At 35.2% G+C, this 14,459-nt stretch overlaps 2 long non-coding RNA genes across 2 annotated transcripts in view; one reads left to right on the top strand and one right to left on the bottom strand.

The window, feature by feature from the left end:
• Positions 1-14,459, top strand: part of LOC147761812 (uncharacterized) — a 271,082-nt gene that overhangs the window by 169,601 nt on the left and 87,022 nt on the right. Inside the window, exons 3-4 of the long non-coding RNA XR_015334672.1 lie at positions 12,355-12,414; positions 13,021-13,068. This is a non-coding gene — a long non-coding RNA (uncharacterized LOC147761812). The remainder of the gene's footprint in view (positions 1-12,354; positions 12,415-13,020; positions 13,069-14,459) is intronic.
• LOC147761817 (uncharacterized) lies at positions 6,903-9,846 on the bottom strand. The gene is made up of 2 exons (XR_015334671.1): positions 9,145-9,846; positions 6,903-8,318 (listed from the first exon to the last, which is right to left on the bottom strand). It is a non-coding gene; the product is annotated as an uncharacterized LOC147761817 (long non-coding RNA).

The raw sequence follows: 14,459 nt of genomic DNA, 5'->3' as shown, positions 1-14,459 counted from the left end.
AAGCCAACCTTAAACAGAGCGCAGATCTACACACTTTTGGATAAACTTTTTATATATTGAAAAATGACAATTGTTTATATTTATTTTAAGAATAAAAAAAGGTAACTTCGTTGACTTTCAAAAAATTGGCTAAAAATCCGCTAGTCTAAATGTAAGTAAATTAAAAAAAAAGTTTTTTTAGTTGTGAAAACTTTCCTATAAATTTCTCTTAAAATTGTATCACATTCTATTTTGGGAGTATTGGCAGAAATTGGCAGTATTAAAAACTTCGACTTCGAGCACTCATTATTCTAAATAATTAGCTAAAATGATTGATTTGACTTTGTCAAGAATTTGTCGAAAATTCAGAATGTAAAAGTTTCTGACGAATGCCAGTCCTACATAGACCCCTTAATGAAGAGAATGTTCCGAAATAAAACATTTTCTGTAACAAATTCAAACTTAAGAAAGATCGTTTCAATACGTGTGGACAGTTCTGCAATACTAATGACGCATTCTGCCAGTTTGATATTATGCTGAAATTTCTGAAGCATAATTATCTTAATAACAGCGATTTATCAACTTTTTGGTGGATGCACATCTCGCTCTTTTTTTTTCTTCCGAAGAACAACTGAACACACACTGCAACTTCCAGACGCTTTCTAAAGCATTAGACCGAGTTCACAACCAGTTGAACCACCGTCTATCTAGTCCGTGGATCAAATATGGCGCGTACTTGACAATGGATTACCCTCCCACGTGCACCGGCCCAGCAGGGGCGAACAGTTGAATACAGGCTTGCTTTAAAGTGGGGTTTTCAACTAGTTAGTCTGCGGATCAACTGGTTGTGAACACGGCATTAATCCGTTTACGTGAAAAATACTCCTCACATTCTACTTTTAATTTGATACACGTTCTAATGTAGAACATTGCAACCCAAAGCAATCATAACACTTCATATTTAATGTTAACCCAGCAAATTTACTAGCAGACGAAGTTTGACATGCGACATATGTTATCTTGACATGGAACACGAGTCGGGCGTCATTGATGGAGAACTTATTCAATCTTCTCGTGCACGGTTGAGTCACTGAAATCAAACAAGAAAAAACCTTTACAAAACAATGTTGATTAAGTTAAGCAGTTTTTTTATTTTACATTAACCGATTTCGATAGTAATATTTAACAAATCGCTTTTCAATTTCTAAATTATACAAATTTATATTTATCCTGAGCTGACACGTTCTATATAACTTGGACATAATAACGTAATTTTGTCCACGTGTGTAATCATGCACTTTAAACAGTATCATTTCTATTCTTTTACACCGTGCATAGACTAACGTGACAACATTCTGTGTCTGTAGAATTACATATCAGGGAGGCTAGAATAAGATACTGACCCTTGGAATACGTATAAGTTTACAGAAGTGAATTTTTTAAAAAAACTTTTGCAAGGAAGGTTTTAAAATAAAAAAATTCAAGATCTTTGAGAGAAGAACAAAATAATCACGACATGTAGGCCTACACATTGGTAGTGAATTTTGAATCTTTTAAAATCAAATCGGGACCTACAAATGTAGTTACCTGCCAAAATGTTCTTTCATTGTTTAAGACGGAAGACGCGTTCACAGCTGGAGCACATCTCTCACCACCTGTTTACAGCTGGCAAATGCATTCCATCTGAAAATAATATCAGAAAATAAACTATTTAAACGTCAAGTTGAATTTGGACTTTCAAGGCAATATATTGTTGACGCAAAGAAAAAATGTCGACATGATACCTTATTTGCAAATTACACCATTTTTTTTGTTAATATCATTAACGCCAAATAACCAATGTTATCTTCCATCATCTATACAGTACTTACAACAGATCGATGCCAATTACAGTCCCAGATTTCCGACCATTTCGAGGAAATTGTGGCAATGAGACACGAGGCTTTCTTCGCCATCTTTTACTGACCTCGGTCCTTTCTGAACATCTCTCATCAAAATACTCACCTAGATTACATAATAATATATACTTGACCACCTTCCGTACAGAAGCCTCGATTTCAACTTAAGCCTTTGTCATGTAATACAGAGCAACAGTGCCCCCCCCCCCCCCCCACACACACACACTTAATCCCATGAGACAGGAAAATTACCCAAACCCACCCCTAACGCACATGAAAGTATTCAGTAATGAAATGCAACGTCATGAGCTGTATCCAGCTGTATCCCGAGCTATTCTGAGCTGTATCCCGAATAGAACTGAGTAGGACAGACAGAAATAAAAGAAATTACAAGTTGAGAAAGGTATGAATCAATTTACTACATCTTCTGCTATCGACCAAAATAAATTCGAGTTAATAATCTTTAAAAAAAAAAATTTCAAGCGTTTTGAAAGTTTTTGTAGTTGTGTTTTGAAAGAACTGTTATATATATTTTCTACATCTCAAATGCAGCGTTGTCATTAAACACATCTTTATTTCTAAAATTGCATTGTTGCTGTAAATTGTGTATTTCTACATACATAACTGGAATAATTTTACATAAACACTTTTCCTTCCATAGTCTCAAATCTACATTGGCAAATCAGTTTAGACATTCTAGAGTATTGTATCAATTTTCATTGTTTAAATCAACAATCAAGCTCAACGTGTATTTTGTATTTATTTTTTATTTAAGCAGTCTGTTGATACATTGATCTTTACATGCCTTTATCAAAAATATGTCCTGTTTTATTACATTTTCAAACTTAACGACCTTAAGCACCTAAGCAAGATATTATTTCAAGACATTTTCTTAAAGTCTCACCCATATATAGAGATAGCCCTACATAATAAAAACATCAAAACAGGGCAGTTTTACAGAGAACTATGAGGACTACAAGACTAAACAAATATCTAAAATAAACTATAATTTATTTATAGATAAAATGTCTCCTTAATGCTAAAAATTGGCAGCAGGTTTTGGTTGTAAAATAAATCTTGATATTAATATCATCAAAAAAAAAAAAAAATTACTCTGATTATCTTAAAGTTCAAAATTGCAGAGTTGCTTCCTGTGTGAAGACAAAGGGGTTTGCTTACGGGCGGAGCAGTGAATTTGTGGCAGGGCAGAACAACTTTGTTACCAGTAGATACAGAAGTGGGAGAAACTTGGGCAGTGGGAATAAAGCTGTTATGAAATCCACAAACTCTTGTTGAGATGTCCAGAATTTTTCAAGTTTACATTACACTGAAAAATTAATGCTTTTGCTGTGTAAAGATTGAACACATTTAATGTTGAAAATTCAATTCAATTCTGTTCTTTCAATTGATACCAAAACCAACAAAGTAACACTAGTAAAGACTCTAAGTATTGAGGAGATGGGTAAGACAAGAATCTCAGTAAAATCATTTGTTGCTCAAACAAAGTCTAGTCTTTAGCATACTTAAGAATATTTATCTTAAAGCCAATTAACTCTTTGAATGTGTCTCCAACAAACTGTGATACTGAATCCTATGTGAACATGCACAGATATGGAATGTTAAGTTTTTATTTGATATAATATAAAAAAAACATAGCAGATGTTAACAGCGCTGAAGACAGAGCCCTTTGAAATGTCCACACATTATTAGTTACACATTTAATGCACTCATGAAACAGGCACATACATACACATGTATATGATATTCTTGCTACATACATATACCCACTTACACAAACTTTTTCTTGGAAAAGAATACTGCAGTAAATTCGGGACCACAGTTGTATTTGTCTAGATTCAAACACAATAAATAATTAATAGAAGAAGGAATACACACCAGGCCCATACAATGTAAAATGGCTATCAGAAGTGTAATCTTTCAAAAATGCCACTAAATAAAAGTGATGCTTGCCTTATAAACAAAAGGTAACCTCACAAAAGAAGATTCAAAGAGGTAAAAACACGCTATCACTTCCATTTTCAAATTTTGTAACCATTTTGAACACAAATCTGACTCTAACTATACTAAGCAATACCTCACATTTTGTATTATTAGAAATGGGCAATTCAAAGAAAACCATCAGAGAATTAAAAAATGGGTGAAAAGGAAGGAAACTATGGTCAACCAGGAGTCCCTTCTTCCACAAAGCAGCAAATCAAGATTGTAAAACCTTTAATACAAAGTCCAATATGCAAGTTGTGCAACAGTAAATGGCAGAGAAATTATTCCAAAAGAAAGTCAAACAAATGAGTAAAGCTCGAGCATCCCATAATAAGAAATCTCAAAGTTTGTAACAAGAGGTTCTGTCAAAACACATGTTTTTTTGATAAGAAGAATTTAATGATCCAACCACCCCTAAACAATGATGATAAAAACATAACTTTTTAACAAATATATTGATGGAGTTTGGGCAGCTTTGTTTCATTAGCAAGTTTCATATGAAACAAAGCTGCCCAAACTCCATCAATATATTTGTTAAAAAGTTATGAAATGATAAAAACTGATGTAATAATAAATAATTTATTTCCAGATAATCTGACAGCTGGAGGTGTTTGGTATGGGGACTGTCCTAGGAGGTGGGGACACCCACTGGGATGTCAACCTTGTAATACACAATGACTTGTCTCTTCTCTGAGGGCAGAGGTGTTCCTGCCCAAAGCTTCAAATATAGAATGGAAATTTGTGAAGTCACAAAATGTTGGCATAATCTTTTTTTATCAAAATGAGAAAATGAACTAAGTTGAAAGTTACTTTCTTTTAAACTGAAAAGGAAAATTCTACGTTTAAGTAAATATTGATTTATACCTTCATTCATTTCTTACAGAGTATACCTTCCAGCTCTACATCTAGATATTTTCCTGCCCAAGAATTCCACTGCAGAAAGGAACTTATTTTAAAGACATGAAAACATGGTTGATTGTATTCAACCCTAAAAAAGATGTATGGGTAATCAAGTATTACTTTCCCTATTTTATTTTTAACACCCATGACCACTGTTAGGATCATCCTGAAAAATAACCTATTGAAAGGTAAACTAGTGGACAGGGGAACTGCCCTTGGAGGCTGGAATACTCAGTGAGGTATCAACATGCCAAGAACAACGAGTATGGGTGGGTCAACTTTTTATATTAACATGCTTTGTCCAATAAATATCACCCTAACATACATACATGTACTAGGTATGATGTAAATGCATACAGGTGCTAAATTCCTAATGAATCAAGACTGTCTGCATGAGTATTGCAAAAATACAACACAGGAATTTCAACAATGTTTTTATCTTTTAAAGCCCTCAAATGATAAGACTGGTCATTAAAAAGAAACCATAATTGTTTGACTACAAGATAAAAGGTCAGAAAGGGCTGAAGAATAAAGGCCATCCTATAAATAAATAAATAAATGTAAAAAAAATGTGAGGCACATCATAAGCCATGGAGCCAGACATTCATGCCAAGTTAGACATTTTTATTACAAATGCAGCATTTGGCCAATTTTTGGTCCTTAACAACTCACTAATATGGGCAATCAAGGATTCCTTTACATTTCATATTTGAACAGCCATGGCCACAGTACTAGTAAGAATAATCCTAAAAAACAACATCCTAAAGGCCAAAGTAGTGGGCAGGGGAACTGCCCTTGGAGGATGAGACACCCAGCGAGGTGTAAACCTTGTAAGGTGCACTGATATGGGTGGGTTAATTTTTTTAAAGAATATATATAATATTAACATGGTTTTGTTCAATAAATATCACCATAACATACATGTACCAGGTATGATGTAAATGCATGCAAGTGCTAAATTCTTAACAAATCAAGACTGTCAGAGTAATACAAAAATACAACAACCTTTATCTTTTAAAGCTCTCAAATGATAAGATTGATTATTAAAAAAATACAAGATAAAAGGTCAAAAAGGGCTGAAAAATAAAGTGACTGGAAGGGGTCAGGAACAACCTGGCCTTCTTCCCCCTCCTCCATGGTACCCTAAGGGGGTTCTTTGGGAATGTTCACATCATCTGACTTACTGTTTGACATGAAAATTTCATGATATCCATCCAAAATTCACAAAAAAAATCAGGCAAAGTTATATCCTTTGCAGCACACTGTGAGAGATGTTAATTGGACAAAGTTGCCAACATGAGAGGTAAACAAGCAGTAAAATAGATAAATAAATAAATAATATATATACACTGCAAGAAAAGCTTCCAGGATCCCTCCAATTTGAGGAGACACGAGCAGAAATACTATGTAAAAAGAAGGGATACAAGACGTACGAAAGGTGTGGGTGTTGCCACCAGGCTCACCTAGGGAGGCAGAAGAAGCGATGCAGCTCATAGTTCAACCAAATGAGGAAAAAAGCTTGATGGAACCCTTGAGCAGAGTTCTTTTTCCTGAGTCTCCTAAGAAGATCCAACCAAGACCAATCCCCAACCAAAGCCTGAGAGGATGCTGACTGGAAGCTGGCACCCATGACTGCAGGCTTGGGTAATAAGAGGTGAGGCCATGTGGGAAAGGGACAGTGGTCCTGTGTTGTGCGCGGCCTGGACAGCCAGAAGAAGACCGCGGTCCTGTGATGTGCCCGACTTGGCCAGTCAAATGAGCAGTTCCAGACCTGGGGTCTGGTGTTTTTACTTTCCTTTGAAGAGTACAGACAGTGTGTCAGAATTACTGGAAGTGGAACTCTTGTGTAAAAGTGTTGTGAAAGCACTAACTCTCCAATTTTTGGTGGCTGGAAATGCATAAATAAGTCTGCTTTGAGGTCCTTGTAAAGGATCTCCACCACCTTTTTGCCGCTCTTTTTGTCACAGCTAGGTGCAACCTCTCATAAAGTGCATCATCGTGTGTATACATCTTATAGATTCTGCATATCATGAAAACATCGTAGTCTACCTTGCCGTCTGGCAGTAAGGATTAGCAAGAAAGGTCATTGCCATATTGGATACAAAGACAAACAACAGACAACGGTAACTAATCAACCTTTCTTTTTCATTCATTACGCATGCGTACGATGAAACTCTAGAGTTAGCGACTGGTCTGACCAGTCGTAATATATCCAAGGTAACAACGACACAATAAAGAGCAAGAGAACTAGCACTAGCTTTGTGAAACGGCACTCATAACTAAACTAGCGAGAGGCTAACTACTGATCACTAACTAGCTACTGTTTTGTGAAATGGGTCCCTTGTACTCCATGGAAAAACTGAAGTAAGAAGAAGTAGAGGAAGTAAAGAACATCATACATTGATAGCCTTAATGCCTTCACAAATCAACAACTGCACAATAACAAGCTCATCCAATAGACTGAAAATAAGAGTAAACTAGAGGACCATGATTGTCAATGCCTGCACCAGGTCAGACACATGATGATGATGTATAGTAACCACAAGTCATGTAACTCACTGTGTTCTATCAACACACTTGTCATCAGTATGTATGCCACAGTGAAGATTCTAAATGAACATATGTACCTTATGAATAGGTGTCACTATGTGCAGTACGAGGTACACTGATTTTTTTTCTATAATATCTTACATATGTCATCCATTTTTATTAAATGACAGTCAAGTTGTTATAAGTCCACCTTGAAAACTGCTGTATCCAACTTCTTGTTTGTGGGTTACATGTCAAGTTCAGTAGTTCTGTACCTCCTAGTACAGTGTAGTAGTTTGAAGTCATCGTGTTCCATTGTGGCAGTATAGCCCTGTGCCTCCTAGTACAGTGTAGTAGTCTGGAGTCATTGTGTTCCATTGTGACAGTATAGTCCTGTGCCTCCTAGTACAGTGTAGTAGTCTGGAGTCATTGTGTTCCATTGTGGCAGTATAGCCCTGTGCCTCCTAGTACAGTGTAGTAGTCTGGAGTCATTGTGTTCCATTGTGGCAGTATAGTCCTGTGTCTCCTAGTACAGTGTAGTAGTCTGGAGTCATTGTGTTCCATTGTGACAGTATAGTCCTGTGCCTCCTAGTACAGTGTAGTAGTCTGGAGTCATCGTGTTCCATTGTGGCAGTATAGTCCTGTGCCTCCTAGTACAGTGTAGTAGTCTGAAGTCATCGTGTTCCACTGTGGCAGTATAGTCCTGTGTCTCCTAGTACAGTGTAGTAGTCTGGAGTCATTGTGTTCCATTGTGGCAGTATAGTCCTGTGCCTCCTAGTACAGTGTAGTAGTCTGGAGTCATCGTGTTCCATTGTGGCAGTATAGTCCTGTGTCTCCTAGTACAGTGTAGTAGTCTGAAGTCATCGTGTTCCATTGTGGCAGTATAGTCCTGTCTCCTAGTACAGTGTAGTAGTCTGAAGTCATCGTGTTCCACTGTGGCAGTATAGTCCTGTGTCTCCTAGTACAGTGTAGTAGTCTGGAATCATTGTGTTCCTTTGTTGGTATGATGGGCTAGAAAGACAAAAAGTCAGTGATCAGCTGTTTTCCTCAAGATCCAGAATATTAGAGTAATGGAATTTTAGTAGGTTTACAAAATAAAGTGTTGTTATAAGTCAAGGCTGAAGCATACACTGTACCAGTACTGATAATAAACAGGTGGGTTTATAGTGCAGGCCCATAGCCAGCAATTTTAAAAAGTGGACCTTTTACCATTAAATCTTTAGGTACCTAGATCAAATTTTTACCCAGAGTGGACCTTTTCCAGCAAAAAAGGGCGGTTCTTTTGAAACCCCCCCCCCCCCCCCCCCGGCTATGGGCCTGTAGTGGTTTCTGAAACTCAGGTTGGTAGTGCTAGTACACCTAAGTAGACACTCCATGGGAAGTTTGTGATATTCATAGTTCAGTTCATATGTTACTATTTCGACAGATGTCTACCGAGGAACAGGAAAAAGGTCTACTTACATTGTATTTAACAGTGCCAAGAAAGATACTTTAGTGTCCCTCTCCAACTTTTGTGTAACATGTTTATAGTATGTTTATGGTAAATTTATAATCACACCAAGGTTAATCTCATTGCTTAGATAGAATATTTTATGAGTAATTTTACTAGTACGTATGTTCATTATATAAAGATTATTTTTTCCTTCACAAATGGTTAGGCAACATAATACCAACTAGAGAAATGGTAATGCACTAACTGTATTGTATCGTCATTAGTATGTCATACTGTACAAGGTCATGACAATCTATGTACCAGTACAGAAATAAATTGAATTGAATTGAATTATATAAATTATTATAGAAGATACAACGTCAGTTCTCCAGTTAATTATCTCACCTTCATAAGCCATTGCGTAACTACTGATGAAGAGGGAATGGCAAAACTGATGACGGTGTGCAATCTTGTCAGTTTTCCAAAAGCACTTTTAATCAGCGTCGTAGCAAATTGTAAAATCTTCACCAGCACATTGCATCGTGATGTGAACAGTGAACAACTGACACAGTCGATACCATATGTGTTCTTCACTTCAGATGTCTCATCCAGAATTCAAAAATAAAGTTTGCCATTAGAATCTATAACAGAACCATAGAGGTAAAGTTTCCTGATGAAAGGTGACATTCATTGTATAGAACGTTTGATGAAATTCCCGGCTTTCAGCGTCACCCTTCAGCGTCTATACTAAACATTGTCTTGTATAGATGGCGCTGCGCAAGAGGTGCTACTTTGGATTTGTAATGGACTGCAGCCAGTATCAGCAACAGATTCACCGCTTTCTTTCTAAGAAACTCTTGCAAAGATGGGGCGAAGTTTTGGCACTGCAATAGATATTACCAGGGTCCAGGCTCTGTGATATATATTGTGATATATTGTGATTTGTATTTAGCAGAAAGACTCAAGGTCGAAAGCTTCAACAAAGCGAAACTATGATTGGTTAAAAGTTTAGGAAACAATACAGGAGCCGTCCAATGAAATTTCTTTATACAATAATTATTCTTATTAATTGTTTTGTAAACAAAGCAAAGAGACAATGTCTACACAGTCGCTGGTAAGTTTTATTTTTTATTCCTAACTGAAAAACCGTATCAAGTTTAAAGTAAGCCCACATAGCGCCTTTTTACAGTGTTGTCCATGATGTTTTCGTGATTAATTAATATTCTAAATAAAATTCTTGGAAATTTCCTGTCACACAACGTTTTGCTGATCATTCTTGTAATGGCGCAAATGTTTATTTTTTAAAAACTATCAAATGAAGATACAGAAATCTATTATTTGCATCTTATTAAACTAAGATTTCATTTATTTATTTATTACACTATTGCAGATGACAGCTGATATGGAGATTGACATAAACAAAAAAGAACAGTGTGCTCGTAAGTTGTGTGTGTGTGTGTGTGTGTGTGTGTGTGTGTGTGTGTGCGTGCGTGTGTGTGCATGTGACTGTATGTGTTTGATACATGGACTGGCAATTCATTACAATGGGGATTAAAACAACTCATTAATTTCTTCATAATATGAAAGTAAGATATCCCATTCTTTATTTACATTATTTAAGTGGTCAATTTGAATATCTGTAGTGAAAATATCAAAAAGATATATTGATAGGATTTCTTTCTATTTTACTTTTTATTTTGAACAGCCAAAGCCACTGTCAGACTAATTTTGAGAGAAAACCTGTTGAAAGCAAAAGTGGTGGGCAGGGGAACTGCCCTTGGAGGCTGGGACACCCAGCGCGGCATTAACATGCCAAGAACAACTAGCATGGGTGTCCCGTCTCTAAGGGCAGAGTTTCCCCTGCCCAAGGGCTCAAAAATTGAATGGAAATTCATTAAGCCACAAAATGTAAGTATTATTCCTTTTTTTTTTTTTTTTTTTTTTTTTTTTTTTTTTTTTTTTTACAAAAGTAATAAGATAAAAGTAATTTTTTTAATTGAAAAAGGAAATTTAAAGTCTGACATGTTGAAGTATTTATTTATACCTTCATTCATTTCTCTAGTGTATTTGATTTATCAGTTATTGCATATATTTTTTAACATTTTGTTTTTCATTTTAGACATTTATATATCATCAAATTATTTATTTATTTATTTATTTATTTATTTATAATTATTCAGCCTTACCATCCTGGGTCTGGCTGGACATGGGAGCCTGAACCCTTTAGGAACAGGTGCCTCCAGGTGACCACCAAGGACAGCATGGAAGTGACCTGTACTTGGGGAGAACTGGACATGGAAATAAAAGGTGCTTGATCTTATTATTCTATTTGATATAACCAATGAAAATAAAAGGTGAATTGAACTTTTAATTCTGTCATGTATAACATATGGATATTAAAGGTTATTTGATCTCACAATCCTATAAAATATAACCTATGGAAAGAAATGATGAAATGATCCCTTAAATCTGTCAAATACATTTTAGACTATATTTTAATCTATATCATAATTTGTGAATGACAAATAAATGTGACATCTTTTTCCAGAGTTGAACTACATGTGCGAGCCTGAAGTCCACACCAGTGGTAAGTGAATTGCATTATATAATTGTATTGCTCTATTCAAGACAATAATTCAGTAGATATAGCAATTAACTTGGTGCATTTTTAATCTACTAGCAAGGAATCATGAAATAAAATTATTTATGGCTACAACACTCCACTAGTGGGCTAGATATGGTCTTAAAGTGCAATTTAAGTTCACAAGTGATCTTACACAATCTTAATCATTACAACAGTAGTCTTAAAATGGACTGAATCTGCTTTTAAGATTAAAAATGATCTAACATCTACTTAAGTGGTCAAGCAGTTTCTTCCCCTCACAATGGGGGACACCTCCCCTCACAATAGAGGACGCCTCTGCTCACAATAGGAGAATGTGTAAGGGGAGACAACTTAATTGGCTGTCAGACTAGAAATGGTCTTACTCATGTTTTAAGATCAGGTAAGACTGTTTGTGTTCTTAAATTGCACTTTAAGACCAAATCAAGCCCACTAGTGCTCTGACTCTCAGGGTGCAAGTCTGAATATAAAGACCTAGCTAATATGCACTAACTCCATGGAAACTCTCGCTGAATACAATCAGATTAACAGAGTAACACCCCCCCTTTTGTCTCCAACATACAGAATCACCAGGTTTACTGTATTCTACTCAATGCCATGATGTATTTGATGTGTTAAGTTTAGAAAGAACAAATATATGTATTGTGTTTCCTTAGATTTCAATTCAATTCTCATTGTTTCAGCTGATACCAACATAGTAACAATTGTAAAGAATCCTAACACTAAAGAGATAGATAAGACTGGAATGTCAGTAAAATAATTATGACTTTAATACACACATGAAACATACACATGTGCACACACACACACATACATTAGCACATGCACACACACCAGCATACACACACACACATACATGCACACACACATGCACACTGTGTTGCACAGTATGTCTGGCCGTAGACAGTCTTAAGAAGATACTTTATCTTCAGAAAAATTAATGCTCTTGCTGTGTAATCAATGATCACTAAAATTCAATTCTGTTCTTTCAGATGATACAAAAGCCAAGAAAAATGTTACAATTGTTAAGACCCTAAGTATTGAGGAGATAGGTAAGACAGGAATCTCAGTAAAATAAGTTTGACTTTTAATATACTTATGACACATGCATGCACACACACACATACACATACACACACACACACACAAACTAACACACACACACACACACACACACACAAACACATTTATACATACCGCAATCATGTTGCTCAAACAAAGCTTGTTTTTAGCATACTTAAGAAGATAATTTTTTAAAGTCAATTAAATATTTGAATGTTCTTAACAAATTGTTATGCTGAAACCTACGTATTTGAACATGCACAGATATAGAATGTTAAAATTTTATTTGATATCATTTTTTCTTCAGCTGATATCAAAGACACAAAGAGTGTGTCAGATGCTGAGGACATCAAAGAAAAAGGTAAGACAGTAGGGGCAATTTAACAGGAATTCATTTAAGACACTTAAAAAATGTAAATTTAACACACACAGATGGACTTTAGGGTGGAGACTCTTACGCACAAACACCGAGTTAAAATTTACTGTTCAGTTATCAAAATCTTTCAATGTATCTTTGACTATGTTCAGTAATGTATTGAATCTTTGTTGTGCACACATGTATGGGATGTTTAATTTGTTTTCTTGTCTTTCTTCAGTCAGTATCAATGACACAACAACCCTGACAGAGGACATGAAAGAGAGAGGTAAGATAGCAGGATCAATAGAATAGGGATTTATTTATTACACTGACGGAATGTGATTGTGCATGTACACACACATACACACACACATACTCACACACTTACACTGCGTATTGATGTGTAAACACATTATGGGCTTTACTTGTCCAATTTGTTTATTCTAAATAATTGTAAAAGATTTTCGGTACAGTTGCATGCATGAAAAAATGTGGTGCACTGACTACATATTGAGGGTTATATATTATTGCATATTAGTAAGTAATATTGAGTCATATATTTCAGTTCCCAAGGACAGACGCCCATCTAGGTGGAGAAGATTTTTAAGTCTTTTCATGTCTTGCTTTAGACGAAGATCAAGAACATAAATGGTTATTATTATTATTATTGTTGCTGTTATTTTTGTTGTTGTTATTAAATAACTTAAATCACTCTCGATATTAAGAAATTTGACAACATTTTAAAAAAGAACAGATTCATTATACAGTCACAAGGAAGTTCTTTTGTTTGTTTCCTTGTTTTGATGGCATCATAACTAAGTGAACTTTCAGTTTTTAAGAGGCACACTCGGTCAAACAGCTGGTAAAACCTGTTCGGTAATTATGATAGCAGCCGGGAGCTGCTGGTTGTAGAGTTACTGTCAACATCTTTTTACAGCTAATACATTTTAACTGATTTATATTTTAAATTTTTCATCTTCTTATTTTTCAGGGTCATCATTGCAGAACTTCTATTGCCTCTGAAGCAGCCAGTTAAAAACTTCAAATGACATTCTCTTAATTTTACAATAAAATATTAATTTTGTGTAATCAAATGTGTTTTGTTTTTCTTTCATTTCTTAATTGAGGGTAGCATTAGGAAGAGGTGGTCACAGTTAATGGGAAATAAAATCATCAATTCAAAAATCATAGTAATCAAAACTTCATGCATACCTCACAGGCAGTATGAGTTGAAAATCATAAAAATTACGAATTACTGGGTATAATACTTTGTTACATGAAGGGCAAAAAATAAAAAAGCCGTATTTACGAGTTATGGGAATGAGGTGCTACAAGGACATTTCAGGCATCTCAGGGGATAAAAAGTGGCTTTCACAGGTAAAAAAAACACCCAATGGGACTCTTTTAAATAAAAAGTTCTAAAAAAACATAAAGTGATTCTTGCTTTAAGGCAACACTTGATTTCTGATTCAAGTTTATCTTCAATTTTTTTTTAAATTTCTTTTATTAAAGTTAAGAAATAAACTATACATTGCACAAACTTTTAAGTATACTCAAATACATACATAAACACTCACACTCACATACCTTACCACGCTGCTTAATTACTGATAACTACCCTTTTGCTTTTATATTCTAGTATGTTCACCTTTGATTACAACAGATAATCTAAGGTTA

The sequence above is a fragment of the Lingula anatina genome, chromosome 5 (genome assembly GCF_051362555.1).
Source record: "Lingula anatina isolate TDL-2025a chromosome 5, LinAna3.0, whole genome shotgun sequence".
Lineage (NCBI taxonomy): Eukaryota > Metazoa > Brachiopoda > Lingulata > Lingulida > Lingulidae > Lingula > Lingula anatina.
This window is presented reverse-complemented; position numbering and strand designations above follow the sequence as displayed.